At 41.9% G+C, this 16,909-nt stretch overlaps 1 protein-coding gene across 1 annotated transcript in view; it reads left to right on the top strand.

Annotated features, from left to right (window-relative positions):
- Positions 1-5,590: 5,590 nt before the first annotated feature.
- taok3a (TAO kinase 3a) overlaps positions 5,591-16,909 on the top strand; it is a 105,387-nt gene continuing 94,068 nt past the window's right edge. The window contains 1 exon segment of the mRNA XM_070447140.1: positions 5,591-5,740. The gene's annotated coding sequence lies outside the window, so the exon portion shown is untranslated.

The raw sequence follows: 16,909 nt of genomic DNA, 5'->3' as shown, positions 1-16,909 counted from the left end.
CACACTGCACACTGCCCTAACCCATCTGGACAAGAGGAATACCTATGTGAGAATGCTGTTCATCGACTACAGCTCAGCACTTAATAACACCATAGTACCTCCAAACTCGTCATCAAGCTCGAGACCCTGGGTCTCGACCCCGCCCTGTGCAACTGGGTACTGGACTTCCTGACGGGCCGCCCCCAGGTGGTGAGGGTAGGTAACATCTCCACACCCGCTGATCCTCAACACTGGGGCCCCACAAGGGTGCGTTCTGAGCCCTCTGCTATACTCCCTGTTTACCCACGACTGCGTGGCCATGCACGCCTCCAACTCAATCATCAAGTTTGCGGACGACACTACAGTGGTAGGCTTGATTACCAACACGACGAGACGGCCTACAGGGAGGAGGTGAGGGCCCTCGGAGTGTGGTGTCAGGAAAATAACCTCACACTCAACGTCAACAAAACAAAGGAGATGATTGTGGACTTCAGGAAACAGCAGAGGGAGCACCCCTCTATCCACATCGACGGGACAGTAGTGGAGAGGGTAGTAAGTTTTAAGTTCCTCGGCGTACACATCACGGACAAACTGAATTGGTCCACCCACACAGACAGCGTGGTGAAGAAGGCGCAGCAGCACCTCTTCAACCTCAGGAGCTGAAGAAATTCGGCTTGTCACCAAAAGCACTCACAAACTTTTACAGATGCACAATCGAGAGCATCCTGTTGGCTGTATCACCACCTGGTACGGCAACTGCTCCGCCCACAACCGTAAGGCTCTCCAGGGGTAGTGAGGTCTGCGCAACGCATCACCGCGGGCAAACTACCTGCCCTCCAGGACACCTACGCCACCCGATGTCACAGGAAGGCCACAAAGATCATCAAGGACAACAACCACCCGAGCCACTGCCTGTTCACCCCGCTATCATCCAGAGGCGAGTCAGTACAGGTGCATCAAAGCAGGGACCGAGAGACTGAAAAACAGCTTCTATCTCAAGGCCATCAGACTGTTAAACAGCCACCACTAACATTGAGTGGCTGCTGCCAACATACTGACTCAACTCCAGCCACTTTAATAATGGAAAAATTGATGTAATAAATGTATCACAGGCCACTTTCAACAATGCCACTTAATATAATGTTTACATACCCTACATTACTCATCTCATATGTTTATACTGTACTCTATACCATCTACTGCATCTTGCCTATGCCGTTCTCTACCATCACTCATTCATATATTTTTATGTACATATTCTTCATCCCTTTACACTTGTGTGTATAAGGTAGTTGTTGTGAAATTGTAAGGTTAGATTACTCGTTGGTTYTTACTGCATTGTCGGAACTAGAAGCACAAGCATTTCGCTACACTCACATTAACATCTGCTTACCATGTGTATGTGACAAATAAAATTTGATTTGATTTCTGAGGAGTACCAATATGGCCAACTTGTGTCTTCAAAGCCTCTTAATGGCCAATACACATAGCAGCAGCATCATCATACTTGAGTAAAAGTAAAGATACCTTAGTAGAAAATGACTTAAAGTCACCCAGTAAAATCCTACATTAGTAAAAGTCTAAAAGTATTTGGTTTTAAATATACTTTAGTATCAAAAGTAAATGTAATTGCAAAAATATACTTAAGTATCAAAAGTCAAATTAAAAGTATAAATCATTTGAAATTGCTCATATTATGCAATGTTCATGTTTTTTAAAATGTACAGATAGCCAGGGGCACACTCCAACACATCATCTACAAACTAAGCATATGTGTTTCGTGAGTCCACCAGATCAGAGGCAGTAGGGATGACCAGGAATGTTCTCTTGATAAGTGTGTGAATTGGACCATTTTCCAGTCCTGCTGAGCGTTCAATCAGCACTCCTACTTAATACAGGCTGAAACAGATTGCCACCCTGTAAGAGGTGGACCCATAGAGTAGCTGGTGAAAGGAACAACTTCACTACTAGGTTCAGTTAGAGGGGGTGATGAGACAGGGGAAAATAATACAGGTTTATTGCCAGTCTCATCATACACCAGAATTACAGAAGAAACAGGAGGTAGTGATATAGGAAGTGTGACATCTATAGAAGACAGGAATATGTATTACACAGTGGTATAGCTAAAGATATACCAATATTAATAGCAAGAGTATAAGCAGATAACATGGAATACAATAACAAGGCTATACCAATAGAAATGTCAAAGGTGTACAGTAGGAGGATATTCATAGGTATGTGTAATGACAGGCTATAAATGTGATATAACACACCATTTATACAATCTAGCAAGGAATAGGATGCAAGCTAACATCAGGAACAATGTAAGCTAACATGGTAAACAACTTAACATCCTATACAGTTAACAATTTAGCTTAGCATGTTAGAATTCCGGTTATCATGAGGGGCCGCCATCTTGGAATGGTCACATGATAATAACAACTGGAAGTGGCGGATACGGTAACGCATGTTAGCCAGAGACCATATTGAAGGTTTCAATGGCAAGTAGAGTAAATATTGGCCCAACAGTAAAATTATMAATAACGCGACTATAAGGGGATAAACTGGCTATGTAACATGATATACTACAGCAACATGATATTGATTTCGCTACCAACTAAGTTACATCAAGTAACAATAATGAATAGTAACAGCACATACAGAAAGTAACTAGAAAAGCACTCTGGCTGCAAAGTCCATTTACTCTGGGCAGTGATGCACGTGCACGCACACACACTAAAGTAGTCCAAAGGTTGTAGCACAAAATGTGTTCACCAGTTGTAGTCCTTGGATGGTGAAGTCCAGATGTGAAGGGTGCAGCTTAGAGATACAGGCACATCCAATCTCCCTGTGCAGTTTGAGTAGGCTGAGGTTAGAGCAGCCTAAACTGGTCCAAACCAGATAACTCCTTAATGGTGATTGGCTGCATCAGTCTGAGGATCAGAGTGATATTTTCTCGGCAAAATGGCAACCAATCAGAGATCAGTTGACCAAGGTCAGGTGAGAGAGATCTTCAGCCAGACACATCGGCACTGGAATGAGGAGATGTGTCAAKGTGGGCTGCAGAAACTTCTATGCTTTTGGGGAAGCCACAGCAGGTTTGCCAGACAGGCCCTAGACTAGTGTATCACACTCCTGATGATACCACAAGTCATATCTGATAGCACTTGAATGCGACCGGGGTTAAACCTAGGTCTTTTGTATGCCAAAATACTGTTAGCCCAGTGAGCTAGTTTTACCTCTTGGTGATGTCATTCAGAAACACAATATCAACTTTCACTGCTATGCAGATGACACACAGCTATACATTTCAATAAAACATGGTGAAGCCCCAAAATTGCATATCCTGGAAGGCTGTGTTTCAGACATAAGGAAGTGGATGGCGGCAAAACAGATACAGTATGCTAGTTCTAGCTCCCAAGAAACAAAGAGATCGGCAGTCGGATCTGACAATGAATCTCGATGGTCGTACAGTCGTCTCAAATAAAACTGTGAAGGACGTCGGCATGCATCTGGACCCTGACACCTCTTTTGACGAACATATCAAAAATATTTCAAAAGCAGCCTTTTTCCATCTTCGTAATATTGCAAAAATCCGATATTATTATTTTGTGTCCAACAATGATGCAGAAAAGCTAATCCATGCTTTTGTCACTTCAAGATTAGACTACTGCAATGCTCTACTCCCCAGCTACCCGGACAAGGCACTACACAAGCTTTAGCTAGTGCAAAATACAGCTGCTAGAATCTTGACTAGGACCCAAAAATGTGATCATATTACTCCAGTGCTAACCTGGCTTCCTGTTAAGACTAGGGCTGATTTCAAGGTTTTACTGCTAACCAACAAAGCATTACCTGGACTTGCTCATAACTATCTCACCAATTTGTTCCTGCTGTACATACCTATGGTCACAAGACGCAGGCCTCCTTGTTGTTCCTAGAATTTCTAAGCAAACAGCTGGAGGCAGGGCTTTCTCCTATAGAGCTCAATTTTTATGGAATGGTCTGCCGATCCATGTGCGAGACGCAGACTCGGTCTCAACGTTTAAGTCTTTATTGAAGACTCATCTCTTCAGTAGGTCCTATGATTGAGTGTAGTCTGGCACAGGGGTGCGAAGGTGCACGGCCCTGACACTAGAGTGATGAACCACCCTTGCTGTCTCTGCCTGGCTGGCTGGCTTGCTTGCACTTTCGTGCGGTGGTGGAGATCTTCGTGGGCTATACACGGCCTTGTCTCAGGGTAGTAAGTTAATGGTTTGTTTTATATCGCTTTGATGTTGTGGGGACTGTGCTTTGGCAAAGTGGGTGTGGTTATATCCTGCCTGGTTGGCCCTGTCCGGGGGTAACTTTGGAAGGGGCCACAGTGTCGTCGCTCCCCCTTCACACCAGGACCTGAGCCCTAGGACCATGCCTCAGGAATACCTGGCCTGACGACTCCTGGATGTCCCCGTCTCCAGTCAACCTGGTTGTGCTGCTGATCCAGTTTCTGCTCTTCTGCCTGCGACGATGGAACCCTGACCTGTTCACGGGACTTGCTACCTGGACGTGCTGCTGATCCAGTTTCTGCTGTTCTGCCTGCAGCTATGGAACCCTGACCTGTTCACCGGCCGTGCTGCGGATCCAATTTCTGCTGTTCTGCATGCAGCTATGGAACCCTGACTTGTTCACCGGACGTGCTACATTCTCGTGCTGCTGATCCAGTTTCTGTTGTTCTGCCTGCGGCTATGGAACCCTGACCTGTTCACCGGTTGTGCTATCTCCCCCGGGACCTGCTGTTTCGACCCTCTCTCTCTTTTTTCCCCGCTAACCAAAGCCTAGGTATTAGCTGCCTAGGCTTTGGTTAGCAAGTATAAAGGTCTGTCAAGGAGCTTTTGCAAACTTGGTTCCGAACCAGCCCCAGACCATAATACATATGCACTATGGGATGTATCTCTGCCTGGTGCGCATACATTTCCATTTAAATAAAACTGTCAAAACTCATCACTGCTGCCCTGCCCAGTAGGGACTGCAAGGGAGCCATGAGGCATGTTCATTTAATTTGTTGCCTGGTTTTGGATCTATCATTCTCAGGTATAACACCAGATGGCAGTGTCGCCTCAGATTTTATGAACACTGACACGTGACACATTCGGTCAGAATTGACATATTTCTGCGACCGACATTCACGCTTACAGTGTTCAATTAACATGTTCGTTTGATCTGGGCATGAGTAATGGACTGAGACCTCATACAGTCTGCCCAAGTATTCATGATCATTTTTAACATTTATATTTATCGTAAAGCAAAAGAGGGATGTCTGTGATGATCGCCTATAGCAGATAACCGATTAAATTGTTGTCCTCTTCTGTGACTCTGAACTTGATTGTTTTGCCATGTAATAAATTGCACATAATATTATGTCAAATTGTGTCGAGTTAAATGACACATTTGACAAGAAGTGATCTGATCAGTGCACTTTATTGATCAATAATCAATGTACATTACCTAAACAATGATGGCACATATAGGGGAAGAAAGGTTGAATGCTTGTTTTTGTGCCAAACCATAACATTTCTGGAGGTGCATCGAACTGCTTCTTGACACAATCTACAAATGTATTTTTCAGCCTGTCAAAGTAGCTGTCAGTGACGAGGGGCTGTACTCGTGTGTAGCAGAGGACTCTCGAGCCCTCATTCAGGAAGTCCTGACAACTCTTCAGAAAGTCAAGTCATCTCCTCCGGAGTTGGACTAAATGTTATTGGAAACGTGGGATTCATCACTGGTCAGTTTTTACATTGGTTTATTCATGATGTGTATATCTTATTGATTTAAACGTTTTACTGTTGTAATTTGCTGACCTCATGTAGTACGAGAGACACTTCCAAGTTCCTACAACGCTGCCATCATGTCTTTAGTTTCCTCTAGCTGAAATCGAAGTATGTTACTGTGAATTGAGTATTTCCTAGTCATGCTACCAGGCTAATGTAGATTAGTCTTGATCATGACTCATAGCTTGCCAGATAACATGACTACTGCCAAAGTTAAGATTTGAACGCATCTGTTGTATTAACGTCAGTCTGTGACCAGATAGGCAGCCAGTAGAGTGCGTATGGTAGTTAAACTGTGCAAGCCAGTTAATAACTGTTCTGTTGGTTGGTTACACCTGCTCGCAAAACAATTCTCACTATCGGTTTCATTGGACATTGTTTGTACATACAAGGCTATTTAATCGATGAAAGTATTGCTTGGCAAATGAGGAACAGAGGACGCGTTTTCATAAAAACAATTGAGCTCATGGGTAAGTGTATTGCCAACAAATGACAAGCCAGTTTGATACGCAAACTGAACCGCTCGATAAATAGTACACCATGTTTTCAAACCTGTATTCAGTTGCTCAAAAGCATTTCAACTTTGTTTTGCTGTCAAATTTTGAGAATTGTAATTTTGTTCCAAGAGAGGTTTTACTTGATCATTGGCGAGTTGTCACTAGACAGATGGTTCTACGGTGTAGCCAGACTGTCTGGCTGTGACACAGACTGTTTTCCATCGGATACATTGTTGCGAGTGAACGCTCTACAACCATCTACTTTATCATTTTCTGGACATTCTACGATTGATTGATTGCCATACATCGACGACGATGGCATAGCGCAATGCACATGAAAGATAATGTCAATGAAATGAGACGATATAGGCAATACAGTAACTGACAGACAGAAAAAAAGTACAGTCCCCGAGTCTAGTGCGCCTATTCTATTTGTGCTCGATCAAATGTTGGACTTGTGTACACTGGGTAGGCTAGTAACGTTAACAGCTACATTCAAAACATTATTCTGTTTGATTTCCCGTCTTTTGTCATTTGTGCAATGATTTCAAGCAGAGCTTAGCCACTAATACAGAGCTTTTGTTTCCGTAATCTGCATAAAAATAATGTAGGTTAACATGACCCGCTTGAAATGAATTATTTTAAATGGCTAAAACAGCAGCCAGTGGAACAGCCTAKAAAAAGCAACCTGACTTCATGATGTTATCTCTTTATGTATACAGCTTGAGTAGCAAACGAACAGATATGTTTTTAATGAACATGCAATAGCTTGCAATTTCCCAGGATATTGCCTTAGCCATGTGAGGTCATGAACTGCCATATTTAGCATATTGGTATTCAGAGCTTGTCTTGTTTATTCTGGTTGCCAGGTGTATGTTGAAACTATATTCGTCTTTTAGAGTGGTTTTATTTTATTTATAAATGAAAAACCAACTTGAGTTAAGGAAACAAATTAATTAAACATATTCTTTCATTACATAAATGGCATAAGCCTATGCTTTCCCATACAGTAACCTCAAGTAGGCCATCTAGCTCATCAGTAAGTCTCTGGCTCTGAGAGAGAAGTAGCTATGAACAGAAAGTTACAGGGCCAGGCCTACTTTTCATTCCATAAGGATGCCTGCATCGCCTGGGTATCTAGCAGATAATACTGGTATCTAGGCCAGTTCAATGTTTATTGTATCAGGATGAATGTTTAATTGAAGACAATAGCCTGAAATAGGTGTGTGTGGCCAAGGTTCAACTGAACTTGCCCTTTCAAATAAAATTGTATTTGTCACATGCYCTGAATACAACTTTACCGGAAATTGTTTGCTTCAGATCCCTTCCCAACGATTCAGAGTATACAAAAACAACACAAGGAATAAAATGCATAAGAATGAAGCTATATCTTTTTATTTATTTATTTATTTTATTTTTTATTTAACCATTATTTAACTAGGCAAGTCAGTTAAGAACAAATTCTTATTTACAATGACGGCCAAACCCGGACGATGCTGGACCCAATTGTGCACCGCCCGATGGGACTCCCAATCACGGCCGGATGTGATTCAGCCTAGATTCGAACTATATACAGGGAATACCAGTACCAGATCAGTGTACAGGGGTACAAGGTATTTGAGGTAGACATGTACATTAAGGCAGGGTAAAGAGACTAGGCATTAGTATGGATAATAAAAGTAAGAATTAAGAACAGAGTAGCAGCAGCGTATGATGAGTGTGAAAGAGTTTTGTTGGTGTGTCTATATAGTGCCTTCAGAAAGTATAAATACCCCTTGACTTGGTCCACATTTTGTTGTGTTACAGCCTGAATTCAAAATGGATTAAATATATATTTTTCTCACCCATCTACACACAAAACCCCATAATGGCAAAGTGAAAACATGTTTTTATAAAATTTGGCAAATGTACAGAAATATTTAATTTACATAATTATTCACACCCCTGAGTCAATATATGTTAGAATCACTTTTGGCAGCGATTACAGCTGTGACTATTTCTGGGTACGTCTCTAAGAGCTTTGCACACCTGGATTGTACAATGTTCGCACACTATTTTTTGAAAAATTATTCAAGCTCTGTCAAGTTGGTTGTTAATCATTGCTAGAGAGCCATTTTCAAGTCTTGCCATAGATTTTCAAGCAGATTTTAAGTCAAATCTGTAACTAGGCCACTCAGGAACATTCAGTGTTGTCTTTGGTAAGCAACTGCAACTATATTTGTCCTTGTATTTTAGGTTATTGTTCTGCTGAAATTTGTCTCCGTGTCTATTGGAAAGCCACCTGAACCAGGTTTTCCTCTAGGATTTTGCCTGTGCTGAACTCTATTGTTTTTCTATTTATCCTAAAAAAAACTCCCTAGTCCTTCCGATGACAAGCATTACCCATAACATGATGCAGCCATGTTTGATAATATGAAGAGTGGTACTCAGTGATGTGTTGTTGGATTTGCCCCAAACAATGCTTTGTATTCAGGACATTATTTGCAGTTTTACTTTACAGGCTTCTTACTTTTCATAATGTTGTTTAGGTTAGTATTAGGGATGCACATTATAGCGGTGAACATATCGGAATCGGCCGATGTCTGTCTAATTTAACGCCGATGTGCAAAACCGATGTCAAAGCTGACGTGCATACCTATATAACGTAGGTACATGACWAATGACGCCACGTAAAATGTTGTGCAACACAGCATTCCTAACCTAGCCCACAGTCTGCTGTGTGGATCGAGCAGTCAACAAGTCAAGCAGTCATTTGAAAGAGTAAGAAAATTTCAGCGAGACAACTCAAAGGCGAAATCCATTAAAGCCAAGATAATGGAATTCATTGCCCTTGACAATCAACCGTTCTCTGTCGTGGGTGATGTTGGCTTTCGCCGACTGGTTGAGCACCGGTACACACTACCAAGGGCGCTATTTTTCAGATGTTGCCCGTTGCCCTACCGTTGTTACACAGTAATTGCGTCACTGCTTTTAGCTTCACGACATACTGTCATATTATGGAATGCCGTTTGGGTCTTTGCGTGTCAAAAAAGATACAGTAACGCTGTCAGAGCTGTACAAAAAAGTCTGCAAACACCGGCCACGAACGATGTGTTTACAATACCGCGTTGGTAATAAAGCATCATTTGTTCAACCGCAACTTCTAGGGTAGCTAGTTTTAGCTTAGTACCTAGCTAGCACCAATACAACCAGCCTGAAAACAATGACCAGTAGAAACTGCAGTCATTTTCATTACTCTTAGCAATGATTTAGGAATCCTTGTTAGTAAGTATTAGCTTGGTTGCCACTTGGTGTTCGCCTATTGAAATGGAACTTCAGTTCYTGAAAATAAATAGCTCGCCAGCTACTTAACCCTGTTGCCCAGAGCTAACGTTATAAGCAGCCAGCTAGCTTCATCTGGCTAGTGAGGCTCGAGCGGGTTATGTGTTGTGAAGCTAGCCACAATAAGGATTAGGCACAATAGTGGAATTTGTGGTTTGCCTTCAAAATAAAGTAACGTCACTGACAGTGATGCGAATACAATTTCATTTTAAAGGCTAACCGCAAAGTCCATTGTTGTGGCTAATCCTTATTGTGGCTAGCTTCACATCGATGGGTCTGACCACCATTAATCAAATAAGAACTGTCTTATAAATTAGGGTTATTTTAGATGACACCTAGCTATATAGTTAGCTAGCTAACTATAGCTGCTGACACAGATTGTCGTTTTGCCATGTTTTTGGGGAAGAACATTGACAGAACATTATGACAGCACTGTAGGTGCGCGAGACAACATTACCAGCATCATAGCATACGTATCGATGAATCGTTGTGACGTATGAAATACGAGTGATTGTGTAATAACTACGTAAAAAATTCATTCAAGAACTTGTTTAATCATTATGTGTCGTGCAGTCATATTCAGGTCCTGATTGGTCAACAAGTGTTATTTGACATGCAAAGACCCAAACGGCGTTCCATAGAAGTCCTGGTTGAGAATGATCAAATTGACAATGAAACGACACAGCAAGTAAGTGAAAGAAATAGGTTTTGATTATGTTTTACTGGTATTAGGGACATACGTAAATGCCAACAAAATAACTTTTTGTGTGTCTAACCTTTTATTTAACTAGGCAAGTCAGTTAAGAACAAATTCTTAATTACAATGATGGCCTAACCCGAACGAAGCAGGGCCAATTGTGTGCCGCACTATGGGACTCCCAATCKCGGCAGGATGTGATACAGCCTGGATTTGAACCAGGGACTGTAGTGACGCCTCTTGCACTGAGATGCAGTGCCTTAGACCGCTGCGTCCGTGTATGTGTTTTAACTATTTAACTACTAGAATGCTTAAAAGGTCGCAAAAAAATGTTAATATCTGTATCAGTTTTTTTTTTTTGGCAAGGAAAATATTGGATATTGGTATCGGCCAAAAATGTCATATCGGTGCATCACTAGTTAGTATTGTGTTGTAACTACAATGTTGTTGATCCAGCCTCAGTTTTCTGCTATCACAGCCATTCAACTCTGTAACTGTTTAAAGTCACCATTGGCCTCTTYGTGAAATCCCTGAGTCGTTTCCTTCCTCTCTGGCAACTGTGTTAAGAAGAACGTCTGTATCTTTGTCGTGACTGGGTGTATTAATACACCGTCCATATTATAATTAATAACTTCAAAATGGTCAAAGGGATATTCAATGTGTTCTTTTTTATTTTTACCCATCTACCAATAGGTGCCCCTCTTTGTGAGGCATTGCAAAACCTGGTCTTTGTGGTTGAATCTGTGTTTGAATTTCACTGCTCGACTGCGGGACCTTACAATTATCTGTGTGGGGTACAGAGATGAGGTTGTCATCAAAAATCATGTTAGCCACTATTATTACACACAGTGAGTCCATGCAACTTATAATGTGACATTATATTATTATTATTACACATTTTTACTCATGAACATATTTAGGCTTGCCATAACAAAGGGGTTGAATACTTCTTGACTCAAGACATTTCAGCTTTTCAATTTTAAATAATTTGTAAACAATTCCACTTTGACATTATGGGGTATTGTGTGTAGGCCAGTGACACAAAATCTCAATTTAATACATTTTAAATTCAGGCTGTAACACAACAAAATGTGGAAAAAGTCAAGGGGTATGAATACTTTCTGAGCTCACTGTAGTGCGTGTGTGGTACCAGTCATGAGTTTGGACATCTACTCATTCAAGGGTTTATCTTTATTTTAACTATTTTCTACATTGTAGAATAATAGTGAATAAATCATAACTTTGAAATAACACATGGAATCATGTAGTAACCAAAAAAGTGTTAAATAAATAAAAAATATATTTGAGATTATTCAAAGTAGCCACCCTTTGCCTTTGACAGCTTTGTTCACTCTTGGCATTCTCTCAACCAGCTTCACCTGGAATGCTTTTCCAACAGTCTTGAAGGAGTTCCCATATATGTGACCGACCGGCTCAAATCGGTCTTATGTAGCAACATTTGAAATTGTGTTTTTTACATTGGATAAAAATGAGAGACTTAGAGCTACCAAATCGTTTATCATATACTACAGTTAAGAAACAATGGGAAAGTAATTTTGCTTTTAAACTTGTAAACTCACCTTTGAGAAAATGGCCTTCTGGATCTTTTGGTACCACTACTGGAGAGCCTTTCTTTGTCTACAGCCATTCAACATCYTTCTCACCCTCTTAAGCTTTAGCCCCACCCATCTCTTTAAGGGTTGATCCGAGCGTTCAGTACTAACAGAAGTCAAGCACCCAAGCTAACTTGCTAGCTACTTCCAGACACAAATGACAGAACAGCTCACTGAACATTACTCATCCTAGCAGAGCTGGTTAGGCTGTTATGTTATCCAGAGCGTTGGTGACTGCAACTGTGCTGTCAGATTGTCTGTGAGTATATTCGAAATGTGTGGCTCTCGGAGCGTGCAGAGAGCATAACGGACGCTCTGGCCGATGAGTAGGGTTGATCCGAACTTTCTGACCTCACAACGGCAGTCAAGCAAACTGGCTGACAMTGGCTAGCTTGCTAGCTACTTAGACACATAATGAGAGAACTCCCCACTCTGTTATGTTATCCATGTTATCCAGAGTGTTGGTGACTGTGCTGCTGGCAACAATTTAATTACGTTTTTTTTGCCGACGTTTACTGACACCGGCTATATTCAACGGGTGTTGAGTGTTCATAAATTCATCAGTTATTCTGCGCTCTGGCACACTCAGAAGAGAGTGCTCTGAAGTCAGAGTAGATGGCCAGACAGAATTTACGAACGCACCCGAAATGGTTACTTGCATAGTGGAGTCTTTTAAGACAGCTAGCTAGCTAGCTAGGTAAACAATGAACCATAATCCCAAGTCATGACGTTACTACACTGCATGAATCTGCAGGTAGCTAACCAACCAGGTTCAATGCCAGCTAGCTAAGCAAATGGCTCTGAGATACAGATAATGAGGTCCTACACGTAACATTGGCTAGCAGGCAAGCCAGCCAGCTAACGTTAGCTAGCTATCTGGGTAAACAATGAACCATAATTACAACTAATGACGTTACTAACCTGCATGAATCTGCAGGTAGCTAACCAACCAGGTTCAGTGCTAACATTAGGCTATAGCTAGCTAAGCAAATGGCTCTTTCTGTCAAAATTAGAAATGTGTAATATCTGAAAATGTGGCTAGCTAGACCGTTTTACCCATATACATAATTCATGGATGGACGTGTCTCCTGTTGGATGCCATGGTTGCCCTTAGTTTGAAGATGTAATCCGGAGACAGGTGTTTTCTCCGTCTCCTTAGCTATCATACTCGAATTCCACAGATTTTAAAAACTTGGTCCTCCAGAAAGTGGAGAGCAAAATTTATGCAGTTTTAATACACGATACATTTAAAAAAAAAGCTGCGTTAGACCGAATTACCTAGACATACTGACCAGCTCAAATAGTCAGAAGCGTGCTATATGGCAGACTGATCTCCCAGCATGTCAAGCCCACTCATGATCTCTGCCAATCGTGCCTAGCTGTAAGGTTGGTGTCTTTATGTGGCTAAACCAACTAGGCTCGTAATAKATTTTTTTGCCTTTTTCTGCCCAATTTCGTGGTATCCAATTGGTAGTTACAGTCCTGTCCCATCGCTGCAACACCCTATGGACTCAGGAGAGGCGAAGGTTGAGAGCCGTGCATCCTCTTGACACAACGGCTGCTTAACCTGGAAGCCAGCCGCACCAATGTGTCGGAGGAAACACRGTACACCTTGCGACCGTGTCAACGTGCAATGTGCCCGGCCAGCCACAGGACTCGCTAGTACGCGATGGGACAGAAACATCCTTGCCGGCCAAATCCTCCCCTAACCCGGACGACGCTGGGCCAATTGTGCACTGCCCTATGGGTCTCTCGGTCGTGTGAAGTAGTGACCTGCGACATATGCCTAGTTTCATGAAACGGGTCACATGCTGAGCACTTGTTGGCGTCTTTTCCTTCCTCTGCGGTCCAACTCATCATTACTTGAACTCTGTGAAATATTTATTTAGCCTGCAATCTGAAGTGCAGTTAACTCTAATGAACTTATCCTCTGCAGCAGAGGTAACTCTGGGTCTTCCTTTCCTGTGGCGGTCCTCATGGGAGCCAGTTTCATCAGTGCTTGATGGTTTTTGTGGCTGCACTTGAAGAAACTTTCGAAGTTCTTGAAATGTTCTGGATTGACTGACCTTCATGTCTTAAAGTAATGATGGACTGTCGTTTCTCTTTGCTTATTTGAACTGTTCTTGCCATAATATAGACTTGGTCTTTTACCAAATAGGGCTATCTTATGTATACCTCCCCTACCTTGTCAGAACACAACTGATTGGCTCAAACGCATTAAGAAGGAAAGAAATTCCACAAATTAACTTTTAACAAGGCACACCTGTTAATTGAAATGCATTCTGGGTAACTACCTCATGAAGCTGGTTGAGAGAATGCCAAGCGTGTGCAAAGCTGTTCAAGGCAAAGGGTAGCTACTTTGAAGAATCTCAAATATAAAATATATTTTGATTTGTTTAACCCTTTTTTGGTTACTACATGATTCCATATGTGTTATTTCATAGTTTTGATGTCTTCACTATTATTTTACAATGTATAAAATAGTAAAAATAACAAAAAACCCTTGAATGAGTAGGTGTGTCAACTTTTGACTGGTACTGAATGTCTTGTGAGTGTGCATAGTCAGTGCAAGATAATTAAGTGTTTACACTGACTATTCAGCAGTTTTATGGCTTGGGATAGAAGCTGTGTCAGAGCCTGTTCGTCCAAGAGCCAATGCTCCGGTACCGTTTGCCTGACGGTAGCAGAGTGAACAGTATATGGCTTTGGTGGCTGAAGTCTTTCACAATTTCCTCTGACACTGCCTGATAGAGGTCCTGGATGGCAGGGAGCTGTCCCCGTCATGTACCGGGCTGTCCGCACAACCATCTGTAGCTGTTGAAGGCGGTGCATTTGCCATACTAAGCGGTGATGCAGCCAGTCAAGATGCTCTCGATGGTGCAGCTGTAGAACTTTCTTCCATTCACCGCCCCCTGTCATCTGAACACTGTTAGTTTAGCTTGTCTGTTGAATATTCCGATGTGACATCCTCTCTGCCTCCCAAATGGCTCTGTATGTGGTGCACTACTTTTGACAAAGGCCCATAGTGCACTACATAGGGAATAGGGTGCCATTTGGGACYCACTCCCTGTCACTGACATATTGTGTATCCATTATCTTTTGGCTTGTTCAATGGTTGTGAGTATATGGTATGTGTGCATTACATACAAGTGGCTGTCAGAGAGAGGGAGAGAAAGAGACTGAGCATGTGTCTCAAATGGCACCCTATTCCCTTTATAGTGCACTACTTTTTTGACCAGGAACTACTACTTTTGACCAATGCCCAAATGGAATTGGGTGCCATTTGGGACAATGGCAGGCCCAGCCTCCAGGTCTCTCTCCCAGGCAGGCAGACCCTATTTCAGGGGGAGGTTTATACACTGGCAACAAAAAATAAAATACAAAAAACATATTTACAAGTATTGCTCTGAAACTCGAAATTGAGCTCAGGTGCATCCCATTTCCATTGATCATCCTTGAGATGGTTCTACAAATTGATTGGAGTCCAGCTGTGGTACATTCAATTGATTGGACATGATTTGGAAAGACACACACCTGTCTATATAAGGTCCCACAGTTGACAGTGCATGTCAGACCAAAAACCAAGCCAAGAGGTTGAGACAGGCTTGTGTTGAGGCACAGATCTGGCAAAGGGTAACACAATATTTCTGCAGCATTGAAGGTCCCAAAGAACACAGTGGCCTCCATTCTTAAATGGAAGAAGTTTGGAACCACCAAGACTCACCAACCACAAAGACAAACTCCCCAAATACTTATGTAAATGTATTATTTCTGTCTTTTTAATATATTCTTTCTTTGTCATTAGGGGGTATATTGTAGATCGATGAGGGGAAAATAAAACAATTTAATCCATTTTATAATGAGACTAACGTAACAATGTGGAAAAAGTGAAGGGGTCTGAATACTTTCCGAATGCACTGTATGTCAAACAGCGGTTAAGGTTAACGGCAAATCACTTTTAGTGTAATCCTGAATAGGCTAATTTAAGAGCAGCGAGCAGTCAGCCACTAAGCAGGTGAGCAGAGTTACAAAGGCCAGCTTGTGGCCTGAGAGGACCTGGGCCCATTCTAATTAGCACTGATAACTGAGATGAGGAAAGCCTCATCTCTAGCGCTCTCTCTCCTTCTCTCTTTCTCACCTTATGTCTTTCTCTCCTCTCGCTATCACTCTACCCCACCAGGGATATGCATCTTCCCTTTTTTAGGGTTGGAAATTGTCAGGGACCTCACTATACGATATTATCACGATGCCGATATATAACTATCAATATTTTTTATATATATGTGTAAGTATATGTACAGTTGAAGTCGGAAGTTTGCATACAACTTAGCCAAATATATTTAACCTCAGTTTTTCACAATTCCTGACATTTAATCCTAGTAAAGATTCCCTGTCTTTGGTCAGTTAGGATCACCACTTTATTTTAAGAATGTGAAATGTCAGAATAATAGTAGAGATAATGATTTATTTCAGCTTTTATTTTTTTCATAACATTCCCAGTTGGCCAGAAGTTTATATACACTCAATTAGTATTTGGTAGCATTGCCTTTAAATTGTTTAACTTGGGTCAAATGTTTCAGGTCCACAAGCTTCCCACAATAAGTCAGGTAAATTTTGGCCCATTCCTCCTGACAGAGCTGGTGTAACAGAGTCAGGTTTGTAGGCCGCCTTGCTCGCACACGCTTTTTCAGTTCTGCCCACAAATTTGATGGCATTGAGGTCAGGGCTTTGTGATGGCCACTCCAATACCGTGACTTTGTTGTCCTTAAGCCATTTTGCCACAACTTTGGAAGTATGCTTGGGGTCATTGTCCAATTGGAAGACCCATTTGCAACCAAGCTTTAACTTCCTGACTGATGTCTCTAGTTGTTGCTTCAATATATCCACATGATTTTCATTCCTCATGTTGCCATCTATTTTGTGAAGTGCACCAGACCCTCCTGCAGCAAGCACCCCCACAACATGGATTCCTGCCACCCCCGTGCTTCACGGTTG

The sequence above is a fragment of the Salvelinus sp. IW2-2015 genome, linkage group LG15 (genome assembly GCF_002910315.2).
Source record: "Salvelinus sp. IW2-2015 linkage group LG15, ASM291031v2, whole genome shotgun sequence".
Classification (NCBI taxonomy): Eukaryota; Metazoa; Chordata; class Actinopteri; order Salmoniformes; family Salmonidae; genus Salvelinus; species Salvelinus sp. IW2-2015.
Note: the sequence above shows the minus strand (reverse complement) of the source record. Positions and strands in the feature narration are given on the sequence as shown.